General features: G+C 40.2%; 1 long non-coding RNA gene across 1 annotated transcript in view; it reads right to left on the minus strand.

Annotated features, from left to right (window-relative positions):
• Nucleotides 1-7,945: 7,945 nt before the first annotated feature.
• Nucleotides 7,946-15,581, minus strand: part of LOC104077646 — a 30,588-nt gene continuing 22,952 nt past the window's right edge. The window contains exon 3 of the long non-coding RNA XR_683528.1: nucleotides 7,946-8,773. This is a non-coding gene — a long non-coding RNA (uncharacterized LOC104077646). The remainder of the gene's footprint in view (nucleotides 8,774-15,581) is intronic.

A 15,581-nucleotide genomic window follows, 5' to 3' on the forward strand; every position in this document is an offset into this window, starting at 1 on the left:
CAGTCACTCCAGGCCAGGAAACTGTATCGAAGTCACTACACCATTGCCCTAGACTTACACTTTTTCCCAGCCATCTGCTGGTGGCCAGTGCTGCTGCTGGGCCACTAGCTCCGGTGAGTCTTTAGTCTGTCCCCGTAGAGCTCTTCCCAGGTGTTACCGTGTCATATTCGTATCGCATCTCATCTCCAAACTCAAAGGAGCTTCTTGTGGTTAACTTAAAAAAAGTGCCTCCATTAGAAGTGGCCAGCTAGTAGACATGTCCTTGAAAGAGGCCCTCACCAAGACTAGGACCACAGAACAAACGATAATGCAAAATCGTGTGATTATTTCGTGCAGGCGTTGACCTATACTGCAGAAGAAATGCATGCCACCAACTCATGGCTTACACTGAGAGGAATGAATAACATAACCCATGAATACATTTCTTGGATAAAGGTTTAGGCCAACTGGGACCAAATTACATAACAGGAGAAATACAGTACCAATACTAAGACACTGGGTATCTTATACTGAGAAAAATGAGATACTATTCAAGCACGTGTTGCCACAGATAGATTAGCACAAGTATTTTTGATCTTTAAAAAAGCTCTCGCTTAGTAACCTCAAATACTACGGAAGCATCAAGTAGCATCTAAAAGTAAATGAAACCTTGGTTAGAGTAAACAAGTGAAGTAAGCAAAGAGTTGTGGTGCTGTATGCTGAGCAGACTGATTGATATTTGTCAGGCTTCCAAAGCTGCGCTCCATCCCTACATTCAAGGCAAGCAAACAAGAAAAGGAAATTCAGGAAAGGATAATAATTAGCAGTTGCTCCCTCAGAAAAGGCTTGAAGGTTTTCAAATTGGCTCCTGCCTTTCTAAGCCTGACAGGAGTCAGCCCAGAGAAACTGTGTGTATTAAATAAATAGGGGTAATATAACAACGTCATTCATATGTTCAGGCACTCCTTTGAACAACCAAGTGAGCCAAGAATCTAATGAACAAACAGTTGAATGTAACCTCTGGATAACCCTTTAATCTTCTCCTTCATTCCCCTTGAAAATCTGAGGAGGGAAACACTAGAAGACAACAGATTGAAAAAGCCCGACCAAGGGAACTAGTGGCGGACAGCTAGGCATGGGTGTTTCTCTTGTTTGCAAATTTTAGCAATTAAGGAAGTGTTGAAAGATTCTGAAAACATGCTATCATTGAGAGAAGAGAGACTCTTAGGGTTTAAAAGTCAGACGATCTGTAAATAGGGTAAAAGACTGATTGGCTTTAGTTGATGATAAGTCAAAAGTCAGTTCAGACTTCGCCCCTCAAATAACATTAAAAAGATAAGCTGTCAAATCTGAAAATGGGCAGTCATTCTTCTTCTGATGCCACAGCCTGCAAATACCAAAGCAACACATACCGTAATAACAAGGCACTGTTGAGAGGCGCTCTAAAACCCCATCTGATCCTCCATATGTTGTAAGAGAAGTAAGAGTTTCTGAAGGAGACAGACTCTGCAGTGAGTAGAAAATGCTTGAAAGACTCTGGAGATGGCTTTGTGGGCAGATATTACTATGAGAAGGAAAGCAGAAGTCAAAAAAGTCGGATATTGATTAGGAAAAGCTGTGAATAGGGTTGAAAGATGTACAAATAACCCATCAGAAGCGATCATCTAATAAAAAACATTATCTTTTATTTTATGCCAGAAAATTAATTATATTGAATTAAGCCAAAAGAACAAAGGTGTTTGGAAATAAAATATGTCAAAGGATGAATGGATCAACACAACTCTTAAATTCACCAGGAATGATGACCTCGCCACCAAATCAAATGCAGGTTCACAAATGTAATTAAGAAAATCAAAATAGTCCTGCATCAATCATTAAACAATTAGAGCATGGGGAGTAATGAGAGGAAAGAAAGGATGGCAGTCAAAAAAAAGGAAATGTCTAACCGCTGTTTTCAGTATGAATGACTGAAAGGTGGGCATTTCCCTGAATCACAAATACCTTAGTATGTCGTTTGGCTTCCAGATGCTGTCAATCTCTGTCTCATTTGCTGCAAATACAGTTTTGTTTCCACTTACCCTCTGCCCATTATTTGAGCAGAAGGACATAATTCACCTTGTGGAGGTGTTGCTATACCATGTGTCTACATGACTTGATCTTGCCGAAGTGGCTGGGCCGACAAAGCAGCATAATTTTGTTACTGAACTTTTAGCCACTTTTCTAAAGAAGTGTATCATTGGTCCCATAAACAAGGATGAAGGTTGCATGAGATCAAGTGTCTAGAAGGGACACAAAAATTAAACAAACAACCCAACAAGAAAGAAATCATTAGATTAGAGACATCTGCTAGTCTAGAGCTCACTTGTTGGATGCAGCCAACACAGTAGCCTGGATGGCCATATGATTTTTCATTGTGAGCATCCTGGATCTGCTTTACATTTTAAATCTTAAAGCAAGCACTCTACATTGCTCCCTGTGGTCCATGCAAAAGTAATGTTCGGTACGATGCTCAGTGAGAACCCATGCTGCTGGCAAAGTTAACAGCACCATTTCTATAACAGATTCTACTCCAACAGCTCAGCGATTCTGGTCTGTTCTGCTTTGGACATCCAGTAAGATCACCGCCCAAGCAAGTACGACACCTACAGCAGAAAGAGCCATGAATGCGCTTTGCTTTGCACCATCCCAAAGAAGTTTGCTGTTCAAAACATATGCTTAGAAGATAATGAATGAGAGAAGCATCACAAACCAGCCTGAACCCTCTTGTGCCTACTTAAAATCTAGTGGTGTGCTCAAAAGAAAAATAATGGATGAAATACATTCTCCTGCAGAACAGTAGAATTCTGTATTCTCTTTGTCCAACATGTGGAATGTTCCCATTGATGTCTAGGACCAGATGCACCAGAAAAGACATTTTAGTCTTCGAGATTTTATTCCAAAACATAACTAAGGATTGGGATATTACTTGTATAGATGATTGCTTACTACAAAAGCCAGCTGTTTAATACTTAAAAATAAAGAAAGATTGAAATATCCCAATGTATTTCATTTTACCCTTTACTAAACTGCATTTGTGTGCTTAACGTTAACCTTCCCATTCAAATGTCATTAGCTGCTAATTAAGATGTTGATATGCTGATTGTATATCTTGCAGTAGAGATGATTTGCAGGCACTTACTAGGTGTTTATCAAACTCCAGCACACGTATTGGTTTAGCATAAGTGAGGCACATTTAATTTACTGAACACTGTCCCAGTTCTCGACTCTTTTTCTAATACATAATGAGCAAAAGACGTAAAAAACATGGCAAGTTGTCAGGAATCACCTCAGAAAAGAAGCAAAGTAAGTGACCTAGGCATTCTTGTGCAAACGGTTTTTACCTCTGATTTCAACAAACCTTATTTAGAAATCTCTAAAAAGATCCCAGGATATTAATAACAAAATGAAATAAGCCCTTTGAATGAGTTTGTAAGTCTACAACTTACATTGTCCCAGAGTCAGGAACAGAAGGCTCTTCAGTATTAAAGGTTTGTTTCAAGCAACTTCCTTGTTACTAACAAGAAGAGTTTAAATCAAAGAAAGGCAGCGATGATTCTGCTAGTGCAAAAGCAGTTCTGCAACACAGGGTACATTTTCACAGGACTTTTTAATATAATTTATGAATATTTGCTCGCAACATAATTGTCTTTTCTGCTGACATTTTCAAAGCAACACTGTGATTTGTTGGGTCTCCTGAGAGTCTGAGTACAAAACTGATAATTATATTAAATATACATAGACAATAAAGAGTGTGTTTACATAACTATGCCCATAAATATCTGATTGAACAGTCATTGTTCTCAAAACCCTTTTAAGCAGCTCTCAGAGGGATCCAGTTCTAATGACATGATGGTTTAAAAGATGTTGCTCAGTCTTGTTCCATATTTAATTAACTTTCCTTTTTTAAACTTGTGATGGTGGAGACAATAACAAATAGCTCTGAAAAGAGAGCGAGCTTTGAAACATGAGTGAGACCTTGTCAGGCTTTTGTGTGCCACACACAGAAGAAGATCTGCACACAGGAGTTGGTGGCCGGGGACTGCCCAGCTCCTGGGGGAGTGCATTGCTATAGCATTCACAGTTCACTACTACTAATAACAGCAGCAACAACAATAATAATAATAATTAAAGCAATCTTCTGCATACAAATCAAGGAAGCAATGTGGGGAGGGAAAACGGATGTATTAAATGGAATTGGTAAAATAAGCCTAAATTGTTTATTTTTGTGCTGCTACAGAGCAGTGAAGCAAATAAAGAGAATGGCACATCGCCCACTAAGGTGTAAAGGGCGTGTGAACATTAATTGAGCATCAGTGTATGACTGAACACATTAGACAGAAATCAAGGTAACATTTCTGAATTCATGGATGGTCTTACTCTACGGAGTCCTTCACATTGCCTCATCCTAGACAGAGCTGCAACAGCAGCACAATATTCTGTTTTCACACTGAGCTATTTTTAATTGTCACCAATTATAATTCATTTACTTTTATGTGTCCTGGTTGTCACAATATTAACATTTGTAAGTCTTTCCCTTTGCAGGCTGTGAGAATCTGTTGTGACATCTCAATAAAGAAGGATTCAATCAAGGTGTGAATGAATTGTTAATCTTGTTATAAATAGAAAGTGCCATATGTTGGTAAAGAAGGGATGTCTCTCTTTTTCTGTTGTTGAGGACAGTGGTAATGAAACAAAGTGTGTGGTCATGCCAGAATTACTAATAAAAGCCCAGTCACTGAGACATGGAGAGGATCCAGCTTTCCATGTGCTATCAAGAAGGAAGTGATAACTTTTAAAATGTCCTAGGCAGAGAGTTTGACTATTCTTTTCGGGGTTTGTAGAGTGACTCCTAAATCAGGGAAGGCAATGAGAGCACTGGACTAGGAGTGAACCAAAGAAATTTGAAGAAGCTGGCCACGTGCACTCGCAGCCCAGAAGGCCAACCGTGTCCTGGGCTGCATCATAAGAAGCGTGGCCAGCAGGTTGAGGGAGGTGATTCTGCCCCTCTGCTCTGCTCTGGTGAGACCCCACCTGGAGTCCTGCGTCCAGCTCTGGAGCCCTCAGCACAAGAAAGACATGGACCTGTTGGAGCAGGTCCAGAGGAAGGCCACAAAAAAGATCAGGGGGATGGAACACCTCTCCTATGAGGAAAGCCCGTGAGAGTTGGGGTTATTGAGCCTGGAGAAGAGAAGGCTCTGAGGAGACCTGATTGTGGCCTTTCAATACTTAAAGGGGGCTTATAAGAAAGATGGGGACAAACCTTTTAACAGGGCCTGTTCCGATAGAACAAAGACATAATAGTTTTAAACTAAAAGAGGATAGATTTAGACTAGATACAAGGAAGAAATTTTTTACGATGAGGGTGGTGAGGCACTGGCACAGGTTGCCCAGAGAGGTGGTAGATGCCCCATCCCTGGAAACATTCAAGGTCAGGTTGGACGGGGCTCTGAGCAACCTGGTCTAGTTGAAGATGCACCTGCCCACAGCAGAGGGGTTGGCCTAGATGACCTTTAAAGGCTCATTCCAACCCAAACTATTCTATGATTCTATGACTCTCAGTTCTGATAACCTCCCTGTGAACTGAACCACATAAAATGGATTGGAAAGTCTAACTTAGGCAACTGGCTATGAAAATGTACATGATGGTAAAAACTCCTATTTTCGGTAGCTGAATTTCATAAAGGCCTAATATGCATTTATTCCCAGATCACCTTTTGTTCAGATAAAGAATCAATGCACTTCCTCATCAATCCTGTGCTTAGATATAATCTGGGTAGATTGCTTCACTTCTGCAGTATAAATTCCACATATATACCTGCTTTAGGTCTGTGACATTTCTTAAACACAGCTCTGGCAAACAAGCAGAAGGGACTAATCATTTTATTAAACTATCACTTACAGTAAAGCTCATGTCCACTTGAAATCTTGGGAATAAAGCCAGTCTCAGAGGTAAAAGGATACCTTGTCCATCAATCTATCCACACAACCTTTGAACAGATTTATCCTTTCACATTAGGTTAAGGGTATGACGAGGGGCTTCTCTTAGCTTTTGCTGACCCAGGACAGAGAAAGGCATGCCATAGCTGAAATGCACACACGCACACAGAGAGCCGTGTCTCCTCTTCCAACAAGCAAGATGATCTGCCTCTCCTGTTGATTTTCCTGAACGCTGTGGTAATTCCCCAAGGAACACTCAGTTCTCATTGGGAAGTTCGGATGTCTTCCATAATCTATTTAAACAGCTATTTAGGTATCACTGAGAAACCTGTTACTTTAGAAAAGGTAAGAGGATTCCAGCACTTGATACTAGTAGCCAGCTCTCAGAAGCCACCTGGGGCTGCCTGTGGCTGTAAGACCCCTCTATTCCCCTGCATCGACCTGAAGGGACAATCGATGCATAAAGTCTTCATCACATTTGCTGTTGCTCTGTTTACTGTTCCTTTATTTACATATCTAGAAATTCAACATCTTTGCGTGTTTTGCAAGCTGTCATGACATGAGACGCTATGTTTTGCTTGCTAACATATTTTTGACATATTTTAGCTTTTGATTATAAGATTGCATCTTTCCCAGCTACCATCTGTCTCAACTCAGTGGCACTCTGGCATTTACAAAAAACAGTAGGGTGTAATATTTCTTATATACTTGAACTCTACTAGAAACATGTTATTTTCAGTCTTAACCAATATGTCACACTTTCACACATGAAGGCTGAAATGTCCTATATCCTTTAAGGTATCTGTCAAAAATAAAGAACATATCATCACATTCAATTTGGCTGACATGAGTAATATATTAATGAGACTAGGAATGGGAACAGTTTCTGACTTATAAATAGAACTGGCATTTTACAAGCCTTGTGTACTCGTGCCTGTATTTATCCTTTTGTCAGCACAAATGAGATATTCATACAAAACCCAGGAATTTCTTTTTTGTTTTTGGCAAGCATAATATTCTCAAAGCTGGAGTTTTAAACATGACACATTTTTTCTTGGAATATCTGTTAACCAGAGACTTTCAGACTTTACTTCTTTCCTCTCCATCCTCCATCTGTGGAGAGTCAAAATGTGACATTCAGCAAACTGGAAATCACACTTTATATCTACCCTGACAGCAATAGGCAAGCAGCTCCAGCCATTTGGACTGTTGTGATGTGCAGCTCTTTAACTGCAGTATTTCAGCAACACTGGTTTCCATGGGATGAATCCAGTAATTCAAGCAATAGGGTAAGATACTAGGAGGATGGTTTTTTGGTCCTCTTTCATAGGTGAGCTGGAGTAGTGGGGGATACTGATAGGCAAGGAGAGCTTTTACCCCCTTCTTTCTTCTCCAAATTGCAGGCAGTCGGGAGCCAAAAGCTGTGAGGTCTTGTGACAGCTCCCCCGGGGCCACGGTGCTAGTGAGCATCATCCCGAAGTGTGCACTGCCTCCAATTCTGCTACCCATGTCAGAAGAGAGGGTGAGGGATGTGAGGTTAACAGTGCTACTGGCAGAGCTGTGGTGGCTCTCGGTGGTCAGTGCTAGACCCAACTCACTAAATAATATCCAACTCACTAAATAATATCACATTGAAACACATCGATAATTATACAAAGATGTGAGGTGACTCCTCTGGCAACCAACATGTCAAGTGTACAGGTATGAAATCGTTGAGACTGCAAAATAAAATAAACTAACAAACAAAACCAGAAAATAGTGAATATTACCCTCAAGCACACATTGCTTTGCAGTGGGCTAGCAGATCTGTTTCTACAATTACATTTAGTTAAATGCCCAGCTCTGAGAAAAGTGACCTTCTCCTACTGAGCAGTGTATAGGTCCTGATAAAATGAGATTCCAGCTCTTGGTGGTCCTTTAAGTACTACAGGAGCAGTAATAATAATGCTACTTTCAAAGGAAAAAGACAAGACACAAGCACACTCACACATAATGGTAAACTGAATTTATTTCCTTTTGGAAAACAATTCCAGTAATCTCCAGGTTCAGACCGCAGAGTAAACATTAATAACAGTAACATACAGGTTAGTTCAACTGATTCAAGAATTTGGCCGTGTGAAATCATTAAGGAAAGTCTTGAACACTCAAAGCTTCAAATGGTATCCAGAAAAAAAAATTTCTTTGACAATCTACATAACAACTATTGCATATATGGTAATGCTATCTGTCATATCGCAAGGCTTACAAATATATATACGGGCCTTATTCAACTGTGGGTTCCTGCTCTGTGAGAAAGAGTCTCTTCATATTTTTTGCAAGAATCTTCAGCGATAAAAAATAGTTGTGGATTCATCCGTTTGTATACCAAAAGAGAGATTTCTAGACTGAAGTTTAAACGAAAGGAAGGCCAAACAGAGCTGTAATGGAACATAGCTATTACCTTGTCCCTCCTCCTTGAAAATGACACTTTTGCTTAAGCTTTTTTCCCCCTCACACAGTATTATTATTATTTGTATCTTTCTTGAATAGGGCCCAAGTCCACTTGTCTTTATAAGACCATTTTAGTATCAGACAACATAATACATGTGCAACACTTTATATACAGGAAGTCTATCCGGTGCTCAAAAGTTCAAACACATGAACATCCAACAGTTTCGATAATACAAGTTTTATGGTACAATACAATGTTTCTGAATAATATACATTAACAATGAAAGTTTCGTGCAAAGAGTAAAACGTGTTCCCTTTTTGTGCCACAAAGAATTCTCTGGAAGAGACGGGCCTTGCACTAACTGCTGTGCTGGGTCATCGTATGATTCTGTAACAAAAATAAAAGAAACAGCTTAGTCACAGGACAGGCATTTCTGTGTGAAAGAAAGATGCAAAAACAATTCTCCCAACATATCTTGCAAAATGATGGACTGGAAAGAGAATATGTTTGACCCCTCCCTGTTTTAAAGCAGCCAGAAGAAGAGTCATCATCAAAGAGAGGAGTTTTCCCCAGCTGTTTCACACTGGTGTTCTTCCCGTGTGCCACAAGAAGGGCAACGCACTCTCTCTAGGTAGGTTTGGGCTGACCCGTCCCAGTGCAACTGCATACCAGGTCAGAGGTTCTGGTGTCCGCTTACATACGGCTTATGGTTTATGCATTATGCAAATGAGAAGTGCATTTAGTTGTCGTAAAAGACCTTGCTGCCTACAAACCAAAAATATGCTAATTGGACTGTGCTTCCTAGGCTGTGGCAGCACTTCAAATGTTTTATTGCATTAAAACCTATTTCCCCCTAAACAGTATACACAGTATATTCTGGTAAGAGTCATTCTGTGCTTAGCAGAGAGCTCAAAGACTGATGAGAAAACAGGAGGGGCTGCCACAGCCCTTCCTTCGGTCACCAAAAACCACAGGTATTTTTCCTCAAGTGAATGCAGTGCCTTATGTGAGGTGACACAGCATGGACTTTGGAGCCTGAAATTCTCCTTTCCCATACAAGTAATCACCAAATCCAGCAGCAAACACAAGTTTCACCCTCTTTCCTACCGCTGCCCTAATCGAGTCGACCACTTTCAGGGATGAGAGATGCTATTTCAATGCCTGCAGTGGCTCAGATCCTTCACAAGCATCGAGCTAAGAGCAAGGATCCAATCTAGTATGTGTTAAGTCTTCTACAATGTACACTGGATCCACAGATAACTGGAAAAGGTCTGTGAATGCTGCTTCTCAGACAACAGGGCAGCCACTGATTAGTGATGAATTTTCCCCCTAGTAATCTGGGCCAGATTTGGGCCAGCGACCCAGAGGGCAGGGGTGTCACGTCCGTAATTTGCTCCCAGCACATCCAGTCCCTTCACTTTGCTTTATTAAGTTAATCTGTCTTAAAACCCCTTTGGACCAATGCACTTCAGGATGAACCTGTTCCCAAAAGACAGTCATCATTTTCAATAAGGTGAACATCTACTGAACCATACCCTCCAGAGCCACCCATGAAAAGGCACATGAAAACAGCCTTGGTAAAACAAATGTGAAATACAGCGTGACTGCAGACCAGCCTGATAGTTCTCCCTCGCTTCCTCCTTCTCTCTCCCTAAACTGTGCACGCACACAAACAATAGTTCATGGGACATTTGGCAAGGAAAGGATCTTACAGTAAGACTGAGGAATTTTTAATGTAGTGCCATTCTCAAGATTAAAGGAAAATGACCCAGTGACACTTAAAAGATGCAATTTCCAGATGTGAATACAAAATGATTTAATGCTGATGGCAGGAATTCCAGACTGTCCAAGGCCAGAGAGTGTTAAAAAAATACACTCTACCACTTGATTTCATCTAGCTTCTTATCCTTCCCATAAAATAATTTCAAAATTCTGTAAAGCAGTAACAATAGCTGCAGACTAAAATGTTGGCTGGTCACAGGTAATGGGCTCTGACTTTAAACCACAAAAGCAAGGTAATTAAGAGTTAAGCCTGACAGTCAGCTCTTTTGTCATCCTGTTGTGTCCATTTATTGCAGTGCTTATAGCATAACACCACAGGCTTATTGGAGACCCTGCAGTATGTAGAAACAACAGGACAAGTTAAATATGGGGTAGCAGACTGAATTCTGATTTTTTCTCTGCTTCTGAATAGGTGAAGTCATATACCAGTTGTTACACTGCAGAGAGATATTTGGGAGGGGGTCTTTTGTTTCTAATCTACTGAGAGCAAGCATGTCAGTCATGCCCATTTTTAATTTCTTTTCACTAAGTGAAAAATGCATAATCAGTTTGGGGCTGGATGAACAGTTACATATGAAGCAGTCAAAAGGTGTTTTAGAAGTGTAGCCGTAACTCTGGCTGCAATGACAGTTTTGATTAAAAAATAAAAAGGCCCAAATACAAGGAGACAAAATAAAACATAGCGTAAAGACTGACTTGCCCCTGCTCTCAGTGTCCCTGACTCCCATGCCCTGGCGCAAAATGAGATTCCCTAAAGACAATGAAGAGATACTAGAAGAAAACAAGTGTTGGGAGAAAAACAAGAGAGGGCAGGATACAGAAGTTAGAAAACGCTTTGAGCAGTTTAGGCCTTAAAAAGTCATCTATACTTACTGTAAACAGTCAAAACAAAACAGTTTCCAAAGTAATTAAGGCTCCCCAAACGTGAGGGAGTAGGCAGAAATACCTATTTGGCTAAGTGGCAAAAAAATACAAAGCACTGCAGAAGCATAACATTGACAAGACAAGCAGGCGAAGGATGGGAGGAGAGAGATAAGAAAAGGAGGAAAATTCTGTAATCCCACAGAGAGCCATATTCCACTCCACCAAAAGCCATCTATTGGAGACCCCATGTCTAAGTGACTGAAAATTGCAAACATTAATCCCAGTTATGAACTGTTGTTGTTTTTATGAGGGGTGTTGTGTTTAAAAATTTAGGGCAAAAATTCTCTTCCATTATCTACACAGCAGATCTCGACTCTGATAGTCTCTTTGCCTTGCGTGCAGCGAGCTCCCCGCCTCCCCGGCAGTGGGAGTTCAGGCAGGCGGGGAAAGCAGAATTTGGAGCTCCCGCCGGCAGAGACACGGCAGGGACACGGGAGTGCGGTACACCCAGGGAGAGCACAATATTACAGTCAAGATCCCCTGTGTGGCTCGGAAAGCACGCTGCCCTTCACTAAAGACACACTACACAAGCTTGAAACACGCCTCCTCCGGAAACTTCAGACTAGTTTGCCTGAGTTCGGAGCAATTAGTACACCCACTTGCCAAAGAGAAGTCATTTAACTAAGTACAGGAGATATCATATGCTCCCCTTCTTTGCCTCCCCCAAATTCGATTGCACATAAACCCATCTGTTTAATTACGAGGTAGTCTCCCTACGAAGCAAAAATTTCAATTTCCTACTTAGCCATGGAAAGGAAAAAATATTTTTTCTTAACATAATCTTTCCTGGACTTCAGCAATAGCTATGTTAACATTTCCAAGAGCTGTGATTTCATAAGGAGAAACTAGTTTGCAAACACAAATGCAAGCTTTGTATGCACAAAATGGAGGAACAGTGAAGCAGGAGGTCTGTGTGCCACTGCATTTGTTACCACATTAGACACAAACCAAGACAGGAAAACTGTCCTACATCCCCAATTTCTCTGTCTCCGTATTATTTGGAAAGCAGCTATATTACCTGGAAAAACCTGGATTCAACATATTTCACATGCAAAATAAACTCTTAAAATGTATTTGCTCTGTTCCTAGAGAGGATTATTTTTGTTAGCAGACCCCAGAATCCCACTGTAATGTGAACTGCTATAAAATTATATGCCACCACTTTTCTGGATGAAAATGCTTTGAGATATCCCTGTTGTTAGTGCTAAGGAGTTAAAAACATGCACAGATTTCACTGTAACACTGGGTGGAAGAATCTCCTCCGCAAAAAAAATATAAAAAGGTTTCTTTGCGGAAATACTCGAGACAAAAGAGGTAATAATACTTTTTGTTATTTGGTGTATATCTTTGTGTTTCAGATAGAATATGAGAAGCATTAGCTAGCAAAAAGTTCCTGCCCACAGCATCAAAATTAACGAAGAAAAAAATATCCACAGATCGCCACAGACTCACTAGCCCATTAGAATCTTTAATGTGAACTGCGGTTGCATTCAATTTAAATGGGACTTCCGTTTTTTATGACTAGATGAAACAAGATATGGTTGTACCTGACAAACAGTGCAAAGAGGGTACACGTGAAGAAATACAAAGATGAAATGTAGACGCATTATTTCAACAGATGGTAACAGTACCACAGCAGCATGTTATTTTTTCCTTAGTTCAAGAACACAAACGTAAGTAATCAATCATCACTGATTAAGTAATTATGGTACCCTACATGTTATCACTTATCTGGGATCCTTTATCTGTGTACATTACGGATCATCTTGTATTTTTTTGCATTCAAAAAAAAAAGCACCCCACCATGCTGCAATACAGTTCCAGGTTGTAAAACAGAACTCTACATTACTATCAACATTTAAGCACTGCATTTTTTTTTTTTAACAAAAGCAATTGGTTTCCAACAGGCTGGATAATAAGTCTTTTGACCTGCATTCTTCTCTGACCCATTAAGGTCACCCCTGTGCTCTGGCATATAGCTGACTTAGGAAATGCCTGCAAGTCCTGCATTTCATCTCCTGCCCACTCAAAATAAAGCTTTCTTTAAATGTGTCTATACGGGTCCCTGAAGACCAGGGAGGCATCCCTGTAGTGGGCAATGGAGGGACAGAAGCTTCTGCCTTTATTAATGAATGCAGACCATTATGAGTCTGGCTGGCTCCTGCACTGTTCCCAGAAGCATATACTGTACGTGACTTAAAATGCTAGAATATTGACACAAAGCGAGCTGGGCACCCCTAAGGAAAATTACTCCTTGGATATAATGTAGGCTCGTAACAGCTATTAGAGTACAAAATAAAACCCTCCGGGATCAAACTGACATATACCGCATTCTACCTACTCCTCAAACATTAGAAGAATTTCTTTGTGAAGGCATTCTCAAGGACAGCATTAAACTGACTTTTGTAGCAATCTGCAACAGCTTTTTGGCTTACAGCTTTTAGTACTAAATCTCTAGTTTGAATCAATATAAGTACTATATCTTCCACATTAATCAATACATTTGGTTCAATATACGTTCTATTAAATTATACTTTCTAATCAAGATTTTCTGCTTCTCTTCCTTTCTTTTTATTCCTACTTCTTACCCGGTACAATACTTTTCAAACTGTCTGCAGCTAACAAGAGGGTGTTGGATTTTCCAGAAGCAAGGGGGAAGAAAGAGAGGCTGGTGGAAAAGGCAAGACGAGCAAAACCTTAAGTGCAGCGGTAATGACTAATCAAAAATGCAGTTTCACAGTGTCAACATGGTTTCCAGAACTTCGGCCTGAAGCGTCGTTACTTAACATGAGAGGTCATGATATAAGACTTCTCACGCAAAAAGCTCTGCATTGGGAACTGCTGAAATACTGCATTGTGTGGAAAGGAGTGCGGGGGAGGAGGTAAGAGAGGTATTAAGCGGTAACACCAAAAACAAATAAATGAAACTTAGTCAGACATAACTGTAAGAAAAATCTCAGTAAACGTTGATTTTTATACCCTTTCTTCAAACTCGTGCTGCTTCAGTACTGCAGCGTAGAGTTTCTGTCAAAGCCCCATTATATCGTGGCAGGATTTTTTCCTGGTAAACTGTAATATGATTATACCCAAGATTAAACTCATGAGACACTTAGATTTGTGAGATAGTAGGATTAAATACATACTATAAATTAAGATATAAAAAGATATTATTTAGTCCAGGTCTTTGGGGATATTTGAAAAATTTGGTTAGAAGATGTCTCCAGCAATCTGAGTGATGTACAGAGTTAGAGTAAATGACTTTTCCACACCTGTGTTGGATTTGGTGGAATGTGGTTATTCTCCATAAGCAGAGAATATGAAATGTAATGTCAAAATGATAAACACATATATTGCAGGCATTTGCCACTGTCTTACAGATGAGAAACACTGCACTGATGTCCCTCGTTTAAAGTCAGTTTCTTTTTTTCGTCTCCATAGAATCACTGTGAACCTGCAGAGAAACTGTTGCATTTTCTTTTGACATTTAACATCATCTTACTCAGCTCACAATAGCATCTTATAATACTTCCTCAATGACACCGTGTCACCATTAAAGAAAAAGGTGAAATAGCATAATAAAAGAGAAGAACAAGAATTCATAGAATTTAAAGACAGAAAAGACCCATTAGGGCGTTTTCTCCACCCATTTTGCCAGTGTTGGATTATTGCCTATAGTGTAATTTCAAGCGTTTTGCCCAGTCCAATTTTAATTAGAGTTTCCAATGCTCCTCTTGGGAGACTATTTCACAGCTTCCCAGACCTCAGGGTTAGGATTTTTTTTCCTGATGTTGATCCCAGGAGAGGAAGAGGCTCAGCCAGCCCCAAATCACACATGAAACCAAATCTGCATAGTCAGGAGCTGGTTTCAGCAGAATATCTGGGCCATTTCAAAGCATCTGAAAGCAGTAAACTTACTTTCAATGCCCCAAAACATTAAGGCCCCAGCCCCACTGCTGCTGTAAGCAATTAAGAAGATTATGTTACATGGGCTTCTCAGGCTCAGTTGCTATACAGGTAAAAATGTAGTATAGGTGGGATTTGTGTTCCCACAGTAAGGGTAACCACTTCCACAGTCCACCTCCACCAAATGAATTAATTGAAGATTAGGGACATATCTAGGTCTACTCTATGCTATAATCCTTAATTGTACTGACAGAGCATCTATGAACACTTGGATTTTTCACATAGGTGAAATACAAAGAGCAACTGCAGTTGAAGCTCATCAACAGATGATGTGACCATAGATTATTTTCCCTTCCAGGTCCCTCCCCTCCTTTCTAAACTACAAGAAATTAACTTCAACTGTTGTATCACAAATCATGGAACTACGAAATGTTTCTGAAGTGTTTCATCCCAGGAATTACAATGCTTCTGACACAAAAATGAATATATATTCAGATTTCAATGGTCACACTTATCCTGAGTGAATGAGGGAGCTGGAAAAGAGATGATGTCTGATAGTTTTTCATAGGTGAAAAGTAGGAAGCCA

This window comes from Fulmarus glacialis, unplaced genomic scaffold, assembly GCF_000690835.1.
Source record: "Fulmarus glacialis isolate BGI_N327 unplaced genomic scaffold, ASM69083v1 scaffold31465, whole genome shotgun sequence".
NCBI lineage: Eukaryota > Metazoa > Chordata > Aves > Procellariiformes > Procellariidae > Fulmarus > Fulmarus glacialis.